General features: G+C 40.5%; 1 protein-coding gene and 1 pseudogene across 2 annotated transcripts in view; both read left to right on the forward strand.

Moving 5' to 3' along the window:
• The window catches only part of LOC135697463 (cytotoxic granule associated RNA binding protein TIA1), a 1,329,144-nt gene that overhangs the window by 120,395 nt on the left and 1,189,068 nt on the right, over positions 1-19,681 (forward strand). The window lies entirely within an intron of this gene.
• On the forward strand, positions 1,350-3,002 carry LOC135697323 (GATA zinc finger domain-containing protein 10-like; annotated as a pseudogene).

Raw genomic sequence — 19,681 nt, forward strand, 5'->3', positions numbered from 1 at the left:
TCACCGTGCTACGGCTATCTATATCGACGGTTCTAGGTGTGAAGACTGAGTAGGAGCAGGAGCATTCAGCGGCAGCGTGCAGAGAGCAATAGGCCTTCCGTCATAATGTAGCGTTTTTTTTTTCCGCGGAGGCCTATGCGATCAAATCGGCTGTCACCGAGGCGAGTGCAATAAATGACGTGATCATTCTGTCAGATTCGGCTAGCTGTTTTTCAACAATAGAGAGTGGTAAATCGCAGCATCTCTGGATCCAAGAAATTGAATGTCCGTTCGAAACCGTCCGATTCACTTGTGTTGGGTTCCCGGCCACGCCGGGATTCGTGGCAACGAAGAAGCGGACCGACTCGCCGGAGAAGCACGAAATAATCCACCAATCAATATCGGTATTCCAGGAAAAGATGCCATTAAGGTAATGAACCAAGCCGTCCGTCAACAGTGGGAGGCACGATGGGCGCAACTTACAGAAGTCAAGCTGAAGGAGATAAAACGTGACACGAAAAAGTGGATTGATCAGAAAAGTTCTGCCGACCAGTCAGTGAGTACTCACTCGTTTGCGCATCGGCCATACCAGGCTGACACACGAATTTCTATTGAAGAAATCATCGCCACTGACATACGAATGCTGTGGAACGGTTATAGATGTCTGGCACATAATTCTACACTGCAGGAAATTTGAAGCAGGCAGGACGAAACATGAGATCGATCCAACTAGTCTTTATACGGCACTATGCAACGATGATGACAATGAAAAGCGGTCACTGAAGTTCCTGCTTGAAGCTAATATCTATCAAACATTGCGAAAACGAGGAAAAGAGAGAAGCATATTCAGAGGACGTTGAGGACAACAGAAGAAAGCAGAGGATGATGGAGAACAAACATACAAAGTGGGAGCAGAAGAAGACATGAACGGAGAACAAGATGAAGAAAGCGGGTTGATTGATTTATCTTTATTAGGGAGGCTTTCAGCCTGGGGCAGGTTCGCCTCCAATTGAAGAAAGTGGGGCAGAAGATCAAGCGAAGAACAAAAGAATATCAAGGAAACGAAGAAGAGTTTCCGCTGTCTAAGGGCAAAAATGGAAGCTGATGAAGATGACAGAAGATGATGCGAAGAAAGCAGAAGAAGATGGAGAAGAAGCTGGTTATGCAGAGGATGAAGTAGAGCGCGAAGCAAAACGAAAAGGGGTGAAGAAGACAGGAAAGTGAATACAGGCACAAACATGGATGAAGAAGATGGCGATAAAGAAGGTGAAACCGGGTATCAAAAGAAGATTGAAGCGGATGGAAATCCAAGAAGCTGGAAATGAAAAGATGATGGAGGGGAAGCAGAAGCTGTCGAAGAGGAAAAGAATATGATAGCGGATGGGAATACAAGAAGCAAGAAATATGTAAAGAAGCTAAGTGTGAACTTAACAATATACAACAACAACAACAACAACAACAACAACAACAACAACAACAACAACAACAACAACAACAACAACAACAACAACAACAACAACAACAACAACAACAACAACAACAACAACAACAACAACAACAACAACAACAACAACAACAACAACAACAACAACAACAACAACAACAACAACAACAACAACAACAACAACAACAACAACAACAACAACAACAACAACAACAACAACAACAACAACAACAACAACAACAACAACAACAACAACAACAACAACAACAACAACAACAACAACAACAACAACAACAACAACAACAACAACAACAACAACAACAACAACAACAACAACAACAACAACAACAACAACAACAACAACAACAACAACAACAACAACAACAACAACAACAACAACAACAACAACAACAACAACAACAACAACAACAACAACAACAACAACAACAACAACAACAACAACAACAACAACAACAACAACAACAACAACAACAACAACAACAACAACAACAACAACAACAACAACAACAACAACAACAACAACAACAACAACAACAACAACAACAACAACAACAACAACAACAACAACAACAACAACAACAACAACAACAACAACAACAACAACAACAACAACAACAACAACAACAACAACAACAACAACAACAACAACAACAACAACAACAACAACAACAACAACAACAACAACAACAACAACAACAACAACAACAACAACAACAACAACAACAACAACAACAACAACAACAACAACAACAACAACAACAACAACAACAACAACAACAACAACAACAACAACAACAACAACAACAACAACAACAACAACAACAACAACAACAACAACAACAACAACAACAACAACAACAACAACAACAACAACAACAACAACAACAACAACAACAACAACAACAACAACAACAACAACAACAACAACAACAACAACAACAACAACAACAACAACAACAACAACAACAACAACAACAACAACAACAACAACAACAACAACAACAACAACAACAACAACAACAACAACAACAACAACAACAACAACAACAACAACAACAACAACAACAACAACAACAACAACAACAACAACAACAACAACAACAACAACAACAACAACAACAACAACAACAACAACAACAACAACAACAACAACAACAACAACAACAACAACAACAACAACAACAACAACAACAACAACAACAACAACAACAACAACAACAACAACAACAACAACAACAACAACAACAACAACAACAACAACAACAACAACAACAACAACAACAACAACAACAACAACAACAACAACAACAACAACAACAACAACAACAACAACAACAACAACAACAACAACAACAACAACAACAACAACAACAACAACAACAACAACAACAACAACAACAACAACAACAACAACAACAACAACAACAACAACAACAACAACAACAACAACAACAACAGCAGAGTGATCGCGACTTTGTTCGAAGAATGTATCGACTACCTCGTGCCTCCATTGATGCTTGGACTTTTCCAGCATCAACAGATCAAAGGGCTAATATGACTGCACTATCGATCAAAAAAGGATCGGAGGCTGAGTTCATTTCCATCACTACTTTCGTCGGGGGCGTACGTCACCAGTTCGATTCCAGCGATTATGGCTGAAGCAGGCACTTTGCCGTTCGATTTAATGGTTATGCAAGCCATAATTCGTGCTGCAATTCGTTTGATGGAGCAGGATTCCAGAAATATCGATCTTCCAGTTGTGGATCGAGCGTCCGATCGCCTGGCGACGATTGATGTAGAGCTTCCAAACATCGATGCACGGACACGTCTCGCCAACCGAGAGTGGTATGAACCCAAGCCGCCTATTGTTTGGGATGGAAACGGCAGGTGAAAGCTGGGGATCCCCCGAATACAGTGCGTCCCATCGTGCAGGAATTGCTGGCTAACCGGTTTAACCGTGCTTTGGCTATTTACACGGATGGTTCTAAATGCGAGAACATAGTTGGAGCAGGTGTATTTAGTAGCAGCATTCAGCAAGCAATAGGTCTTCCGTCACAATGAAGCGTGTTTTCGGCGGAGGCCTTTGCAATCAAGTCGGCCGTCATCGCTGCAAGAGCATCAACCGAATGTATTATCATTCTGTCTGATTCGACCAGCTGTCTTTCGACCATAGAGAGTGGAATATCACAGCATCCGTGGATCCAGGAAATCGAGCGTTTATTACGTGGACGGCCGATCCACTTTTGTTGGATCCCTGGTCATGCCGGAATTCGCGGTAACGAAAAAACAGAACGTCTAGCCAGTGAAGCACGAAACAGTCCACCAATCAACGTCGCCGTACCAAGGATTGATTCCATCAAGAACACGAACCAAGTCTTTCGTCAGCTATGGGAGCCACGTTGGGCACAATTGACAGATGTGAAGCTGAAGGAGGTCAAAAGGAAAACGAAGAAGCGGATCGAGCAGTACAGCTCTGCCGATCAACGCGTACTCACTCGTCTGCGCATTGGTCATACTAGGGTTGCGCATGGGACCGTTGTTGACGTTCGTCACATTATTCTGCACTGCAGGAAATTTGAAGCGGCCAGGACGAAATACGGAATCGATTCCACAAGCTTTTTACGCCGTTACGCAACGATGATGATTCTGAGAAGTGGTTGCTGAAGTTTCTGCATGAAACCAAACTTTATCGGAAGCTTTGAAGGGCGAAGATAGAATGTAAATAAAGTGCAGGATGTAGGAAGAAAACGGAGTGGAGGATGAAGAAAAAGCAAGCGATGCAGAAGAAAAAAACGAAGTCTGAATGGAAGAATATGTTGGACAGGAAATGGAAGAAGATGCAGCGGAAGAAAGTTACCGATGAATGTTGGAAGCAAATGAATTCATGAAGAAGATGCTGAATGGAAATCGAAGAAGAATGAGTGAAAAAGGATGAAGATGAAGCAGAAAATGAAAGTACTACAGAAGACATGAATGAGTATGAAGATGCAGAAGAATGAAGATAAAGATGAAGCGCAAGGAAGGAACGGAGAAATCGCGAAATAATGTGGAAAAGATATATGGAAGATCATGAAGAATGAAGATGGTGAATATATATAAAGAAGAAGTAAAGAAGAAATTTATGAAGAAGAGGTGTAAAACATGAGATGAGCATGCAAACGATGAACCAGGAAACGAGCAAACGATAAGAAAGCTAAGTGAATTTTGAATTGTATCGTAAACACTAACACTCACCCTCACATCACTCTGAACACACCCACACACTTCTTTTTCATCTTCTTCGCATTTCAAGCTTATTGCTTATCGCATTTTAGCTTATTGCGTGCTCTCAACTTAGTGTTCTAGATGCACTTCCACAGTTATTAATTGAGAGCTTTAGATGCCTGTACCATTTTTGCATTGGTATAATTGTGTGGCAAGTCCAATCATACTTCTATGCCCAGGAAAGTCGAGAAATTTTCCAATCCGAAAAATTCCTAGACCGGACCGGGAATTGAACCCAGCCACCTCCAGCAAGGTCTAGCTTTGTAGCTGCGCCTTTACTGACTGAGCTAAGGGAGGCCCACACACCCACACACTGTTTACACAAAAACCAATTCAACTGACATGAATGCATCTGCTGGATGTAAAATGTCACTAATAAAGAACAACAACAACAAATCACTACTTTCGTCAGGTGTCCGAGCTCATCTTCGCCTAGCAACCATTCAGTCAAAGCTTCCCCATACGGTAGGTCACTGGAGGGTGCACGGTTGTGGCCGGCCATGGGGCCGAAGAAGGGCACTGCGGCTTGTGTTTTCACACTCACTTAAGAACTTCTATGCCAACCAAAGGACCGAGAGCTTCACGGGTTCCCAGCTAAATAGTTACTTCACACCACTTGTTGCTGATATCAACAGAGATATGATGGTAATTTATTTGCTTTGTAGATCTCCAGATTTCTCAGAAATCTAAATAATAACACTTGGTTCACTATTTTCAGGCACTATTTGATCCGTTATATGAACAATAATTATGATATTATTTACAGGGTGAAGTAACAAAACTGTAGCTTCGTGTGGTTTTAATTTGCGATTTCATTCATTTATTAATGGTAATACAGTGAATTTTCGATTTCGTAGTTTTGATATCGTTTTGGCATAGCCAAGTCAGTATGTCTCTCTTGATATCCCAGGAAACATTTAATGATTGATTTAACTAGTGCTAAGTCTGTTCTGACTGCTGCGGATCATGCATTTTCATTGCTAGTAGATTTTATTAAATTTCAAATAGCAAATCCCGTTTACATAGATTTTTTTTTCGTTTTCCACTGCGTATGCCACATTATTCTCGTGCAGATTCGAGCAATTTCTGCTCCAAAGGCTTCAAACGTGGAGAGGGTAAGCGAAAGCCTGAAGAAGTCTTTAACGAACTCAAACAAGCATAAATTTCCAAGCTGACATGCAGTACGGTATTTATCTTATTGTGAAGTACCATCTACTGCCTCCGTTCGAGGAGAGTCAAAGAGCCTCCTCAGAGGCAGCAGCATCCGAAGCAAAAAAGCCAATAAAAAACTTTATGCATATACCTAGACCCGAAGAGCGACAGGAAAAGCGATTCCCTGGAAGACGAGACTTGCGAAGCGTATTAACCTGGGCACCTCCTCCTGACTACGTTGTATATGCATATGGGGGGAAACTCACGTCGACTTTCTCGATCCCACATTATGAACCGATCCGAACGTATGCTTTCGAACTTTCTCCCCCTATCTGGACTTATCTTCCACCCGGTATTGTGTATCATCATCGTTGGACCCATATGTGTGTGTGTGTGTGTGTGGGAGAAAGTCGAGTATGTTGCTCTTAAGAAGCTTAATGTAAAAGTTAAAAGTATCATAAATTCAATGATGTGTTATGGAGATTTCCTGTCATAGGTTCCGTCCGTTCGCCTTTTTCCTTGTGCAGTTCCGTTTTTTTCTCACAACTGTAAAAGGGCACATTTTCCGGGGTCTCGGTCTCTTTGTGTATGTTTTAAGCATTGTTTTCGCAAAGTCCTCCTTGCTCTATCTTTGCGGTCGAGAAAAAAGGAGACGAGACCAACACACCAAAGTGACACGAAGTGAATGGGTTCATATTTGCTATACACTGCCTGCTCAAAACAGACTAATAGGGGAGATGAGTGGCGACTGCAAAGGGGGGAAAAAAAAGTTATGAAAACTTTTGCCATTGTGTGTGCCGAAAGTGTATAAAAGGTTTTTCACCATTCAGCACATACTCAAGATACGACGCAGAAACAGCAGCAGCGTTTGCTCTCTCTCTCTCGCACATATCATAAGTGTTTTTTTCGTTTCCGTTTCTCACTTTCCGGTTGACACTCACCGCACTCGAAGCTCCGTCTGTCTAACTACAGGAACCGGAGGTGGAAACCGGGAAACTTTTCCTTCGAGTTGATCTAGTCTAAGTGGTGGATTCCTTTTTTCTCCACTCATTCTTAAGAAGTTTGCTCCTCAAATGGTAGTAGGCTGGCGAACGAGCATACATGCAATGTGACAGATAATGACGATACAGATCTTTGCTTGCTTGGTTAAATTATCGCACTTACTTGGCAGGGGAATAAAAAATCTTCTGCTTCAGATTGCAAAGTAGGCTGCGTATCCAATTCAATTAGGGTAAAAGGCTTTTTATGCTGGAAGGAAGTTCAGGCTATAAATGGGAGTTTTTTCTCTCTATGAATCTTAGCAATGCTTAGTGCGAAGCAATTAAATTTCCATGTAGGACGGTGTTTACTCACCATAAACAAGCTGGGAATGGGAGAATATTAAACTTCCACAAGCTACTCATCGAGATTAGAATTTAACAACGGTAAAGTCCTTCGGTGGCATTATATTCAGGTTCGCAAATAGAACATATACTAAACCTGTTTGCACAAGAGATATTTATTATTATTAAAAGTTTCAACTTGCACAGCTCCCTGAGCTTCATGCATACATATTTCCATTCCGATGCCCTTTCTGCAAGAGATACATCCCACTTGGGCTATCGCTTCAGCAACAGTATTTTGCATTTGCTTATGTTTTCTTTTGTCTCGTCGGATGAAACATGGCCTAGCACTTGGCAAAACACCCTACAACAAAAGAGGAGGCCAAACCAGGTTGGAAGGGGAAGTCGCCCGTTTTACATAAACTCCTGCAGGCCATACCACAATAACATTATTTTATCCTCCAGATCCAATCGTCACCAACTGCGCGCGTCCACCCACCCATGCAGCAGGGTTGGATGGTACAACTTTTCCCAAATGGAAGTAAAGAACCGAGTCCTGTTGTGTCCGGTGGAGAGGCTCGATGGACTTGTTATGTGGAGATTAGGTTCGTTCTTGTGGTTTTACAGTGAAAGACCAGCTGATGCCGGTTGAAGTAGAGGGAGGACGTGCTTGATGTGACCGGAAGGAAGGAAGGAAGAAAGAGGGTGAGCGGTTCGGTTTCTCTGTAAAGATAATTGTGGACATTTCAAGACGATATACCTGGAACCTAGACAAGAATTGTGGTTGGATAAGTGGACCAATTGGAGAAGTTGAGCATTCCAATTACTACTGCCCGAGACCTGGCCCTTTGAAGTATACACCTGTGCTGACTGGTTGTAGCACGAATCTTGGCAGTCACTTTGCGGTAAGATGTACGAGTAGAGTTTGGTTGAATCGGAGTGCAGTGAACTTGTTGATTAAGTCCAATTTTGGGTCCGTGGTCAGACATTCGAGAAACGAAGCATCAATATGTAATCTCGATATTTATGTAGAAGCCTTTGATGATATTGGTGGACAATCAATTTCAAACAAGATTCCAAATTAATAATCCTGTACGCATGAGTTTATTAGTTCCCACGCCAGCGATTCTATTTTTTCCCTCTCCAAATTCCATTTGTTCCCTAGGGGCAATGAACACCGGATGGTTCGATGGTTCGATATTTTATAATAAATCAGAGCACGAAAACGGATCTTCTAATCGAAATGATCATTGAAACAACGTTGTAGGAAATTGGATTGTTTTTCAGAAAAAAAAAAATACATTCTTAAAAAATTTACAATTTTAATTTAAAAAACTATAAGGGACAGTCCTATGGGGTTGAACGCAATGGTGACGTAGGACCACGTGGTCTTATATAATAAATCTTATTTGTTAATTGCAACAGGAGCTTGTTTTTTGTATAGGAATAGGAATTTGAGCGGGGTTCTCTCTGTTTATACTCTTTAGTATGACGCGCATGGCATAGATGGCCCACAGCGACTCACGAAGAGCTACTGATTCCGACCAATAGCGGTGCGGCTTCTTCCTCCTTCTATGGATGCTTATGTGGGCTGCAGCCTGCTCCTTGCAGGCAGCCTGTCGTTGTGTACTGGAGAACAATGTCAACGTCACGTGCCGAAAGCACTGCTGCTGCTGCTGCTGGTGCCGACGACCGGACAACACCACACACGGTGATTGGAACTGAATTCGATCAGTGGTTGTGGGGAGCTTTGAAAGCTAGTTGCTCGCGGGGAGCCTTTCGTTGTGTACTGGAGAACACCACCACTATGGAATCCAACTGTGTTAAGGAAATCGGTTTTCGCAGGTAATCGGTGATAATTTTAGTTATCATAGCAACAATTGCACATGCGTGCAATTTTCAATAGTGACATTTTGAAAAATGATGAAGTCTTAAATTCAACAGATGCGTATTAGTATTTCTGATCGATTGGTGTTAAAATTATTGAAATTGGTGAATGGGCAGCTGAGTTATTAACGCTCAAAATCTTTCATAATTTTGTTACATGTTCCATTTTAGATTTTCACAAAGTGTACCCTTATATAGAAATCACAGACGTAGTCCTACGTAAAAAAATACTGCTATAAACTTTAATTTCTAAAAAACTACATAGGGGAAATGGCTCTAATGTTGGCCTATGGATCTAAGATTGGGCCCTTAGCTAAAAATCTGCTATTTATCAATTTTATTTCGATGAACGCGTCATTGGGACGGTACTAATAGATATTTTTGGTCGCTATTGAAAATTTAGTCGATTACTGATACTTCTGGATACTTCTAAAAATAAAGGAAAATCCACCTCTCGACGCACTGGACTCAAATTCTATTTCGAAGGCGAACCAGCCCCAGGCTGGAAGCCTCCGTAATAAAGAAAACTTAACTTAACTCAAATTCTATCTTGATCTCAGCTCCCCTACGACTTTTGAAACGCGATTGCATAATTTCGCGAACGGCTATTTCAAACAATCGGTCATGATGGAATCGAAATCATGAGCAGGCATGGAAAATCATTTACATTCATTTCATACATTCATTTACATTCATTTGCCTCTAACTTTTTTCATCAACCGCATTCCGCAAAATAATATATTGAGCTTTTGTAGGTTTTGTTATTGACTACAACTTACTTACATCTGGATCTCTTATGCATAGCGAACCAGAGCGAACAGAAGCCACTACTGCTTTTCAGTGAATGTATTTTACATTCACTGAAAAACTGTAACAAGTTCTGCCCGCTCTAGTTCGTGGTGCATAAGAGATACAGATTTGAGTTAGGAGCAAAAGTTGTAGTTAATAACAAAACCTACAAAAGCTTTATACATCATTTTGCGGAGTGCTGTTGATGAAAAAAGTTAGAGGCAAATGAATGTAAATGAATGTATGAAATGAATGTAAATGATTTTCCATGCCTGCTCATGAGGAAACCTGATCATCGCTGAGTGGGTGTTTTTGTGTTGTTGTTGTCTTCCATTGTGTGGTAGTTATTGATAACGACGATAACAATAAGTAATCCACTCTTCGCTTCTACTGCTTACTGTCTATGTTTACACATTTTCAAATAAAATTATAAGCTGCTGTTCATCATCGCTATATGGATTTGGCAGGGCGTGAAGTGATCCTCCAGCTTGGAAGTGCACTGGCACTAGTGTTTCTAAGCCTAAGTCATCGGAAAGTTTCATGAATGAGGCATCCTTCGTATGACATTGGATTGCCACCAAAAACTCTAAGAAGGGTTGGATCCTGGATTTGATTTGTCGTTCCAAGAAATTGGAATACTTCTTCGACAGATCCGACACCAGCTCCATTAAATTTTGTACCGCGTTCGGGTCACGAAAAGTGCGACATATACCTGATTGGTTTTCGTCCTGGTCCGCCCCGCTAGTATACAGGACTGAAGTAATCAACGCCAGTTACTCTAGCAGAGCAGCTGGCAGCTCCCCATTTGCTGTAGCACGATCGAATATTTTTCGACGAAAGCATCGCTTACACTGATGAACCATCTTCCTAGCTATATTTCGGCTTCCTAATAGCCCTAATCGCGGACGAACGGTACTCAATAGTAACTGCAGTCCAGCATGAAGGTTTTGATGGCCGAATTACCAGCTCAGTGAACGTGTGTTCCACCGGCTAGCAGGATGCTGTTTTATGCATTTTTGGACTGAAACACAGCATCGGAGAATTACGAGCCTGACGATAACTTGTTGATCTCATCCAAACATGATTCCATTATGCAAGTCATAGATGCATCGTTGACATTCTGCTCATATTTCTGTTTCCTAATGCGCAACCAGTATGCGGTCATTCGAATCATCTTCATAATGAAATCTTTGATAAGTAATCCGAAATGAACCACCACATTGCGTCGTCTCTCGTATTCCCCTTCTGGTGGGTTTTCAACACCTTTAGGTCATTCTTGGGGAGAATCGCTCATCCAGTTGGTCCATGCTATCACAATTTGTTTTGCAGAATATTCCAGTGAAGCATAATCCCATGTTTCCTTCTGAAGCGTAACCACATTATTTCAATCATGTTTGAACAATTACGATCCCACCGTGTCTCGTCCGTCGACTATTTGCTGACGGCTCCCACTTTCTTGCAGGACCAAATCGTTCCATATACTTCTCCAGATCGCTCGATACCGACATGTTGCATGTCGTACCTTGGCTTGATGTAGTGATTTCGCCTGTCACTATTGACCCGAAACCTAATTCCCAGTGGAATTTTCCTTCAAGATGGAAAGTAGCTAAAGAAAGCATGGATGCCCATGACCAAGTCGATGTTTCTTGAGCGGAATAACTCCGGATCTGCTAGTTCGATTTCTGCCGGTATGTCCCATCCACTTGTCTGCACTGTAGAAGTAGGCAGGCAAGCTGTGACCTTCGGCAAGAGACGAGAAATTCCATCGGTCGAGAATATGCCGAGAAGCGAAACTTGACGACAACTTGAATTTTACGAGTGACACGCGTTCCGGTTTGTCCGATGCCCGATATCGACATACAACCTTCATCAACAGACTCTGACCTTCAGAGATTAAGTTGCATTCCGATCCAGAATCCAACAGTACGCGTGCCGGATAGCGGAAACACTGCTTGGCCTCGATCACAACAACTGCTGTAGCCAAACGTACGCCAATGCTAGATTCACTAGATTCATGCTCGGGATCCGAATCCGCATCGTACTGGTTGGTGCCTCTACCCGAATTGGCCTTCTCGGGTGATCCATTCCAACTGCTTCTTCCTTCGCCCTTGAAGCACAGCAGTGTGTGGTGTTGAGCCTTGTAGTTCTGACACGAGAATCTTGACGAGCAATCTCGATCTAGATTTCCTCGTTTGAGACAGTTTCGGCAGAGTGACTGTGCTCGTATGAAAGAGTCCCTGCTGGATAGCGACATTTCCATAAAGGCTGGACACGTGTGTAGCCCATGAATCTCCATCAGTGCTGTAAATTCTCAAAATCAATTGAACATTTTTGATGAAAATGAGTAAAGCAGCTATCCGCTATCAAAGGGGACCTCCTTCGAATGGGTGATATCAGTTGCTTAGTCATCTCGACTTAAACATCGGGTCGTCTTGTCTGTTTGGGACCATTTTGCTGGGTTTCTTCCATACTTCACTGTCGTATATCAAATGATAGTGCGTGACTCAATTGACAGTGACGATGAGCTTCGAATGAGAAAGGGGCTCTTCAAATTATGGTTATGGGAGAATTCGTTTTCACAGAATTGATGGAATGGTTGTATTGGTTCATCTTCAATCGAATGATATGAAAATTAACAGCACTGATCTCCGTACATCATGGATACTTACCGGTATTCCATTGCACGGCATTGTGGCTCACCTTCGGAGAAAACGGCTTCCGTTTGGGTTGTTGAAGTTCGTTTCTAGATTCTATCTTCGCTGGTTGAGACTCGAGGATCTGAATTCTCCGTCGAAGAAACTCTTGCAAGTCTTTCAGCGTGTCTTGCTTCTTAGCGGACGTGTGTTCCACCCAGCCACATCGAGTAGCTGGATCCAGACGAGAACTTAGCAATTCTACCAACAGTAAATCCCTGTATTCGGCTGGTTCGATGACATGATTCAACGTTTGAATCGCACGATCAGATCCATCCGCCAATCTGTGGAGATCCGTGACCTTTTCCTTGGTAAGTTAAGGCAGTTTCCCTAGCGCTTGCACTTGCTTCCACTTCAGTACCTTGCTGTTGTTGTATCATTCTAGCAAGAACTCCCAAGCAACGGATCTTTGTTTTGCGAGGCGCCCACTCCTCTGGTGAGACTGGATCGGCACCACCCGGTGACGTTAAGTACTAAGCTGATGCATGATTTTAATATTTCACTTGCCACCGTTTCCTACGATTTTCGCAATACCGACCAGGGTAGTATCGCCGAGTTACTCTCCAGTTAAGAGTGGGACGACTTATTGGACGCCAATGACAATGAGTCCGCCGTTCAACCTATTTCCAATGTCTTGGCATATGCCATTGACAGACACGTTCCGAAAAATATTCATCATCATACGACCCATCCGAATTTCGTCGACTGAAATCCAGAAAGAGAGCCGCTCTTAGGAAGTTCACCAAGCACCGCACACTATCCCTTCAACGTCACTATGTCAGGATCAATCACGAATACAAACGAGTTGCGAAACGGTGCTTTCTTCAGTATCGACGTGGATTGCACGCTTAAGTCACGTCCCAAGCAGTTTTGGAAGTTTGTCAACGAACAACGTCATGAAGCTAGTTTGCCGTCGTCTATGATACATAATTGTAACGTGGTCTCTTCAACGCAAGATATCTGTCAGCTGTTCACTGAAAAATTTTCTAGTGTCTTTACGGACGGAAGACTGAGTGACGACCATGCCCGATTGGCTGCCAGTAACATACCATTCTCTGGTCGTCGTACAATCCGGGTCCTGATGGAATTCCACCGGCGTTCCTGCACTTGGACAGTTTGTTGTCTCCACTGGTGCATGTTTTTAACGGTCCGTGAACGTCAGCGTTTTCCCATCCTGTTGGAAGCTAGCACACATGTTTCCATTACACAAGAAGGGCAACAAACAGTTGGCAACTACGATGGGCGATAAATCGAATCACCGCATTTCAATCCCAAAACTGGATAGGCTTGGTATCCACGGCTGACTTTTTGCAATGGTTTCAGTCGTACCTCACCGATCACTATCTTACTGTTGTTATTGGTGATCACCAGTCCCGTATGTTCACTGCCACGTCCAACATACCTCAGGGTAGTCACCTGGGACCGCTGATTTTCCTGATTTACTTCGACGACGTGAATCTCGTAATTGAGGGACCACTGGCGTGCACAGGGTGGGACAAGGTGGGGCAATTGCCCCTCCTTTTATAAATAAGATGTTTATTTCCACATTTCCAAATTACGATATAAAATAACTTGTTTTCTTGATAACTTGATTTGAAGGTAAAATAACTTCATTTCATACTATAAGGGCACTGTAAACCTTTTATTGCGTCAATTTCTTTGAGATGGTGTCTGAAAATTGCACCACAAAGGTGCATGAAGAGACAAACTTCAATGAAATTTTCTTGTCAAAAAATTGCACCACAGTGGTGCCTACAAAAAAATTCTGTTGTAATTTTTTTTTCAAGGTGGTTCATGGAGGGATAAAAGAAGATAGTTAATTTAAAGTTGAAAAAATTCACCTCTGTGGTGGTAAATCGAACAGAAAGCGTTTTATTGAATATCTGGTGTAAAAATATCATCAATCATGGAAGGACTAATCAAAATGAATAACCCTGGTGGAAAAATTGAATCACGCTAAAAATTTGGAGGTGCACATTTAACTGATTATTTCTTATGGAATGTTCGCAATACTGTGGTGAATGTAGAAGCAAGGTTTATTCATTTTTCTGGTGCATAATTTGCATCGTTCTGATGAATGCAAGCTTCATTGAAAATTTATGGTGGAAAATTGCCTGAGAATTGCACCACAAAAGTGCATGGTAGAACAAACTTCACTGACAATTGCCCAAGCACCACACTTCCATCGAAATAAGTTGCTGCAACGTGATTGTGACTGGAATGGGTTGCACACAAGTAACCACAATCTTTCAGCGACAAGTGTGCTGCTAGGGTGGGTTCTTTATGTGGTTTTAAAGTAATTTGATATTCGTAATCTGCATCACAAATGGAACCGAAATCCAATATTTCATCAATTTTGGAGCACTGGAACTGTTTTAAATAGGTGTGATTACATAAGTAAAAAATCACCATCTTAGCGCCCCTCGGTGGTACTTTGTATGGGAGTGAGCTGTCAATTTGTTAGTTTTTTAGAAGTAAATGGGATCGAAAAAAAATATCGTTGTGCTCAGAAAACGAAGCCCTTTCAGATGATGTATAGAAATCGATATATTTTTCAAAACTAAAGAACCCATGCACCATTCTGGTGAATGGAGGAGAATGCTTTGTTGAAAATTTCTGATGGTAAATTTGTATCGCTCTGATAAATGAAATTAACAGAAAATTTCTGATGGAAAACTTGCACTGGTCTGGTAAATGAAGGCACAAACTTTATTTAAATTAAGCTATAATGAAAAGTTCTGGAGGAAAATCTGCACCGTTCTGGTGAACGGATGGGCAAGCTTTTCGGAAAATATTTGGTCTCAAATTTGCATCCTTTTGCTCAATAGAGGAACAAACTTTAATTATAATTTCTGGTGTAAAATTTGCTCCATTCTTATGATTGGAGGGAAGCTTTACTGAAAATTTATGCTGAAAAATCTGAAAATAGGGGCAAGTTTTATTTGGTGGAAAACCTGCAACATTCTGATGATAGGAGAAGCAAGCTATATTGAAAATGTCTGGTGGAAAATGGAAAAAAGGAAATCTGCACCAATCAGAAGATTGGAGAACAATTTTTTTTGAACATTAACGGTGAATTATTTGCATCGTTCTGGTCAATTGAAATTTCCTGGTGTACAATTTTCTGATGTTAAATTTTCGGGGGGCAAGTTTTTATTGAAAATTTCTGGTGTAAGATTCAATCTGCTGCATGAAGGGGCTAGCTGAATTGAAAATTCCTGATGTAAAAATTGCACAGTTCTGGTGAATGGAGGGGCAAGCTTTATTGAACATTTCTGGTAGAAAAACTATAATGTTTTGGTGAATGGACGGACAACTTAAACTTGACTTCCGATAAGAACCTCAAGGGCATTGAATTCTGAAGAGAAGTTCCAAAAGAAAAGATTTCTGGGGATGATTCCATGAAAATTCTGCGAATAATTTCTAGTAAATCCTGCAGATAGTTGCAAGATAATTCCGAAAATAATATCGAGAGAATCAAATTCCAAAAGGATATTGTGGAAAATTCCAAGAAAATTCCGGGGATAATTTCAAGTTCATTTTGGGAAGAATTTCTGGAGAATACAGAGGAAATTCTTCTGAAACATTAGGGGAATTTCATTTTCAAGGTGTTCTGAGAAAAAAAAAAGTTCTAGAATATTCCGAGAAGAACCTCAAGGATATTGAATTCTTAGGACAGTTCCAAAATATTTCTGGAGAGATCATAGAGTTCTAAAAATTTCTAAAAGAACCTAAGGAATTCTGAGGATGGACCGTTTCGCAACTGTACAAAGTTTAAAGACAGCTTTTGGTTTCCCTAAATGAAAATTAGGTATAAGTTTGCCATTGAACCTTGGTCGATTGTTGTCTTACTAAGAATTTGTCTAAGAATCTTCTCTGAAAATTTCAAGTCATTTGTTACCGTGGTTGACATGCTCAACCTTGGCACAAGTCGTCATTCCGTTAACAATCCTGTACTCGTTTATCAAAATAGTTTTGTGCGCCTTTGGTCCAATCGTTATATATTTTTAAACCTTTTAATGATCCTATTAGATCAAAATTTTGAAAAATATTAAAACTACAATTTTCGCTGAAAATGACCAAGCGAGAACGTTACGCAACGGTAACAGTAAAGTGACTATAACAGCATATAAGGGCTTACAAAAATACTTACTTGAAATATTCAAAAATTGTAACGATGCCTTCAAAATATACAAAAACGTACTGCACAAAATTTCAGAAAGGTAACTGAATAAAAGATGATACCAGTACCTTGAAGAATATATTTTCTTTGATTTGTATTTTTAACCTGTAAAGAAGAGCATGACGCAAAACATTATTACAATGATTCTTACAGGGTTCAGAAATTTGGAAGAAATTTTGTCGATAACTCTAATCTGTACCTCTTATGCATGACGAACTAGAGCGTGCAGAACTTGTTACTATTATTCAGTGAATGTAATTTACATTCACTGAAAAACATAGGTAAGTTCTGTTCACCCCGGTTCATCATGCATAAGATATACAGATTTGAGTTATTCAAAAAGGTTGTAGTTAATATCAAAACCTACAAAAGTTTCATACATCATTTCATGGAATTCTGTTGATGAAAAAAGTTAGAGGCAAATGAATGTAAATGAATGCACGAAATGAATGTAAATGATTTTCCATGCCTGTACGTTGGTCATGACCAATCAGAAAGTGTTCCAGGGATATTCAGGAATAATTTATGAAAAATATCTGATCATTTGATCAGGTTTTCTCTAATGTATCATCGAAAAAAAAATGGAATTTTTCAAATAATATTAATGGTTATTTAAATCACTGGTAAATTCTATTAGAAAGTGAATTCCAGCTAGGTACATTGGTCATGATCGATCAGAAAGTATGCCAGGGATATTCAGGAATAGTTTTTAAAGGTGTCTGATCATTTGATCAGGTTTTCTTTAAGGTGATACTCTAAGGAAGCCTTAGCGTGAAACTTCAAAGGCACAAATGTCAGCTTCCACAAAACATACAAATTTGAAATTGCTACTCTCTGTTTGTAGTAACACAGCAAACAAGGAGTAGCAATTTCAAATTTGTATGTTTTGTGGAAGCTGGCATTTGTGCCTTTAAAGTTTCACGCTAAGGCTTCCTTAGAGTATCACCTTAATGTATCATCGAAAAAATGGAATTTTCAAAATAATATTAATTTGTATTTAAATCCCTGGTTAATTCTATCCGAAAGTGAATTCCAGTTAGGTACGTTGGTCATAACCGATCAGAAAGTTATCAAGGCATTTCTCATTATGGAGTTTTCCAAGCAGCATCGTGCGTTTCCATCAGGCTTGCCCAAAGCTCCATCAAGAGTCATCAATAAGCTCAGCTCCAGCATATTTTGATGATGATATATTTTGCTCTCACGGAGCTCTACTTGATGCTCAAGCTGGGCTCTTTCCAACCCACACCGCTGAGAGGGATGCGGAGCTCGTTCTCGGGTGTACATCGACTCTGCCTACCGAGCAGAAATTTTAACTTCGTGATGCGCTCGCGCAAAACAGTGATGTATTCGTAGAGAGTTGGCTCTTGATGGCTTCTCTCAGTGCGCATGAATGAGTGATTTTGTGAGAAAAAAGTACACAGCCAAGAAATTAAATAAAAACATTATGGAACGTATGCATATAACTGTCTATATTCTCGAAAAACGCCCCTATTTTAGGCAAAGCAGAATAGCTCTCGTGTTTGTAAACTGAAAAACGAATTCGGCATTTCAACTGTCTCGTCAACGTATATAGATTAGTGACGTTTAACGCACGCACACTAGCGGTAGCAACGCCATGTAAAGTTGTTTATTATTTTTCTCTGGCTAACCTAAAAAATGTATGAAAGTAGATCTGTCAAAATGAGTTTGACATCGATTTGTTATGTATTTTCCTCGGATATTCACTAACACGCTCTCACATATCGCACCAATACAACCGGACGTGAAAATCTATATAGCGGATCATCTCTTGTGTTGAAAACTAAAATCGCAGTTGGGAATCAAGAGATATTGGGCTATGCCGGGAATACATACATAGAGTCAGAGATAGAAACTTCTACGCAATGTATCATGTATAAGTTGCACATAGTAAATTTAATGCTATGCTGAATTTTTAGGTAAAGAAGGTACATTTTTAACCCCGTGGATTATTCAAAATGTAAATGTTACTACCTATACTTATCACGCGTTAATTGAATAACGTTTCATTTAACATTGATTTAAATTTCTTTTCAAATTGAGGTTGTGTTTTGCTTGAATTTTTTCTCACTAGATTTATACTTTAACTCGCCATCTGCCGAATCTCCTAACTTGCTGAAGAACTGAGCCGTATCATAATTTTATTTGCGTTACTGCGACATCTACCAACCGATTCAGACTCAACCTGATTTAAACAATTGAAATAGGTGAAACAACCAATCGTAAACAATGGCTTTAAACACAAATTCCTCGAAAATCAAAGCACATCCAAACAATCTTACGGCATCATCTGATAGAGCAAACTTCCTTTATCTAATGGTAATTTTAGTATACGTAGCAGTGTTTTGATTCTCGAGAATTTTGTATTTAAAGCCATTACTTGCGTTGGGTTGCTCGGCCTATTTCAATTGTTGGTCCAGAAAGATTTTCGAGCTACGAATGTTAATGTTAAAAGGCTACAGGAGAATACGAAAACATCACCAAGGGATAATTGATAAACGGAGTAATTAGTGCTTTTACAAGTTTCTCCCTCGTACATTCTAAGTCAGAAATAAAATTTCGTTTATCCACTCATAAAGCATTTATCGGAAAAAACGATCAAAGATTTTTGTGACTGAGTTTGAGTAACCCAAAAAGTGGTCCCCAAGTTAAGAAAACATCAGTCTCTCGAAATGTTACGTTCTCTGGGAATGGTCCTATAGTCCATTGAATGTATTGGGTATCATTATATTGAATGGAAGAACCGTGCATCAATCAAAGGCCGTGCGTGCTCTCTCCAAATGCATAACGAAGCTCACCGTTTCACCGAGTCCATCCCAAAGTTCAAAATGTTGTTTGGTGAGCAGAGCCGATGTAAATCATGCCTCACCCAAGAACGAACCCCGCATCACTCATCGTGATGCGTGTTTGTGAAAGTCCAGCTTGAGCA

The sequence above is a fragment of the Ochlerotatus camptorhynchus genome, unplaced genomic scaffold, assembly GCF_037179485.1.
Source record: "Ochlerotatus camptorhynchus isolate MF236.1 unplaced genomic scaffold, CSIRO-AGI_Acam_v1.1 ptg000070l, whole genome shotgun sequence".
Classification (NCBI taxonomy): domain Eukaryota; kingdom Metazoa; phylum Arthropoda; class Insecta; order Diptera; family Culicidae; genus Ochlerotatus; species Ochlerotatus camptorhynchus.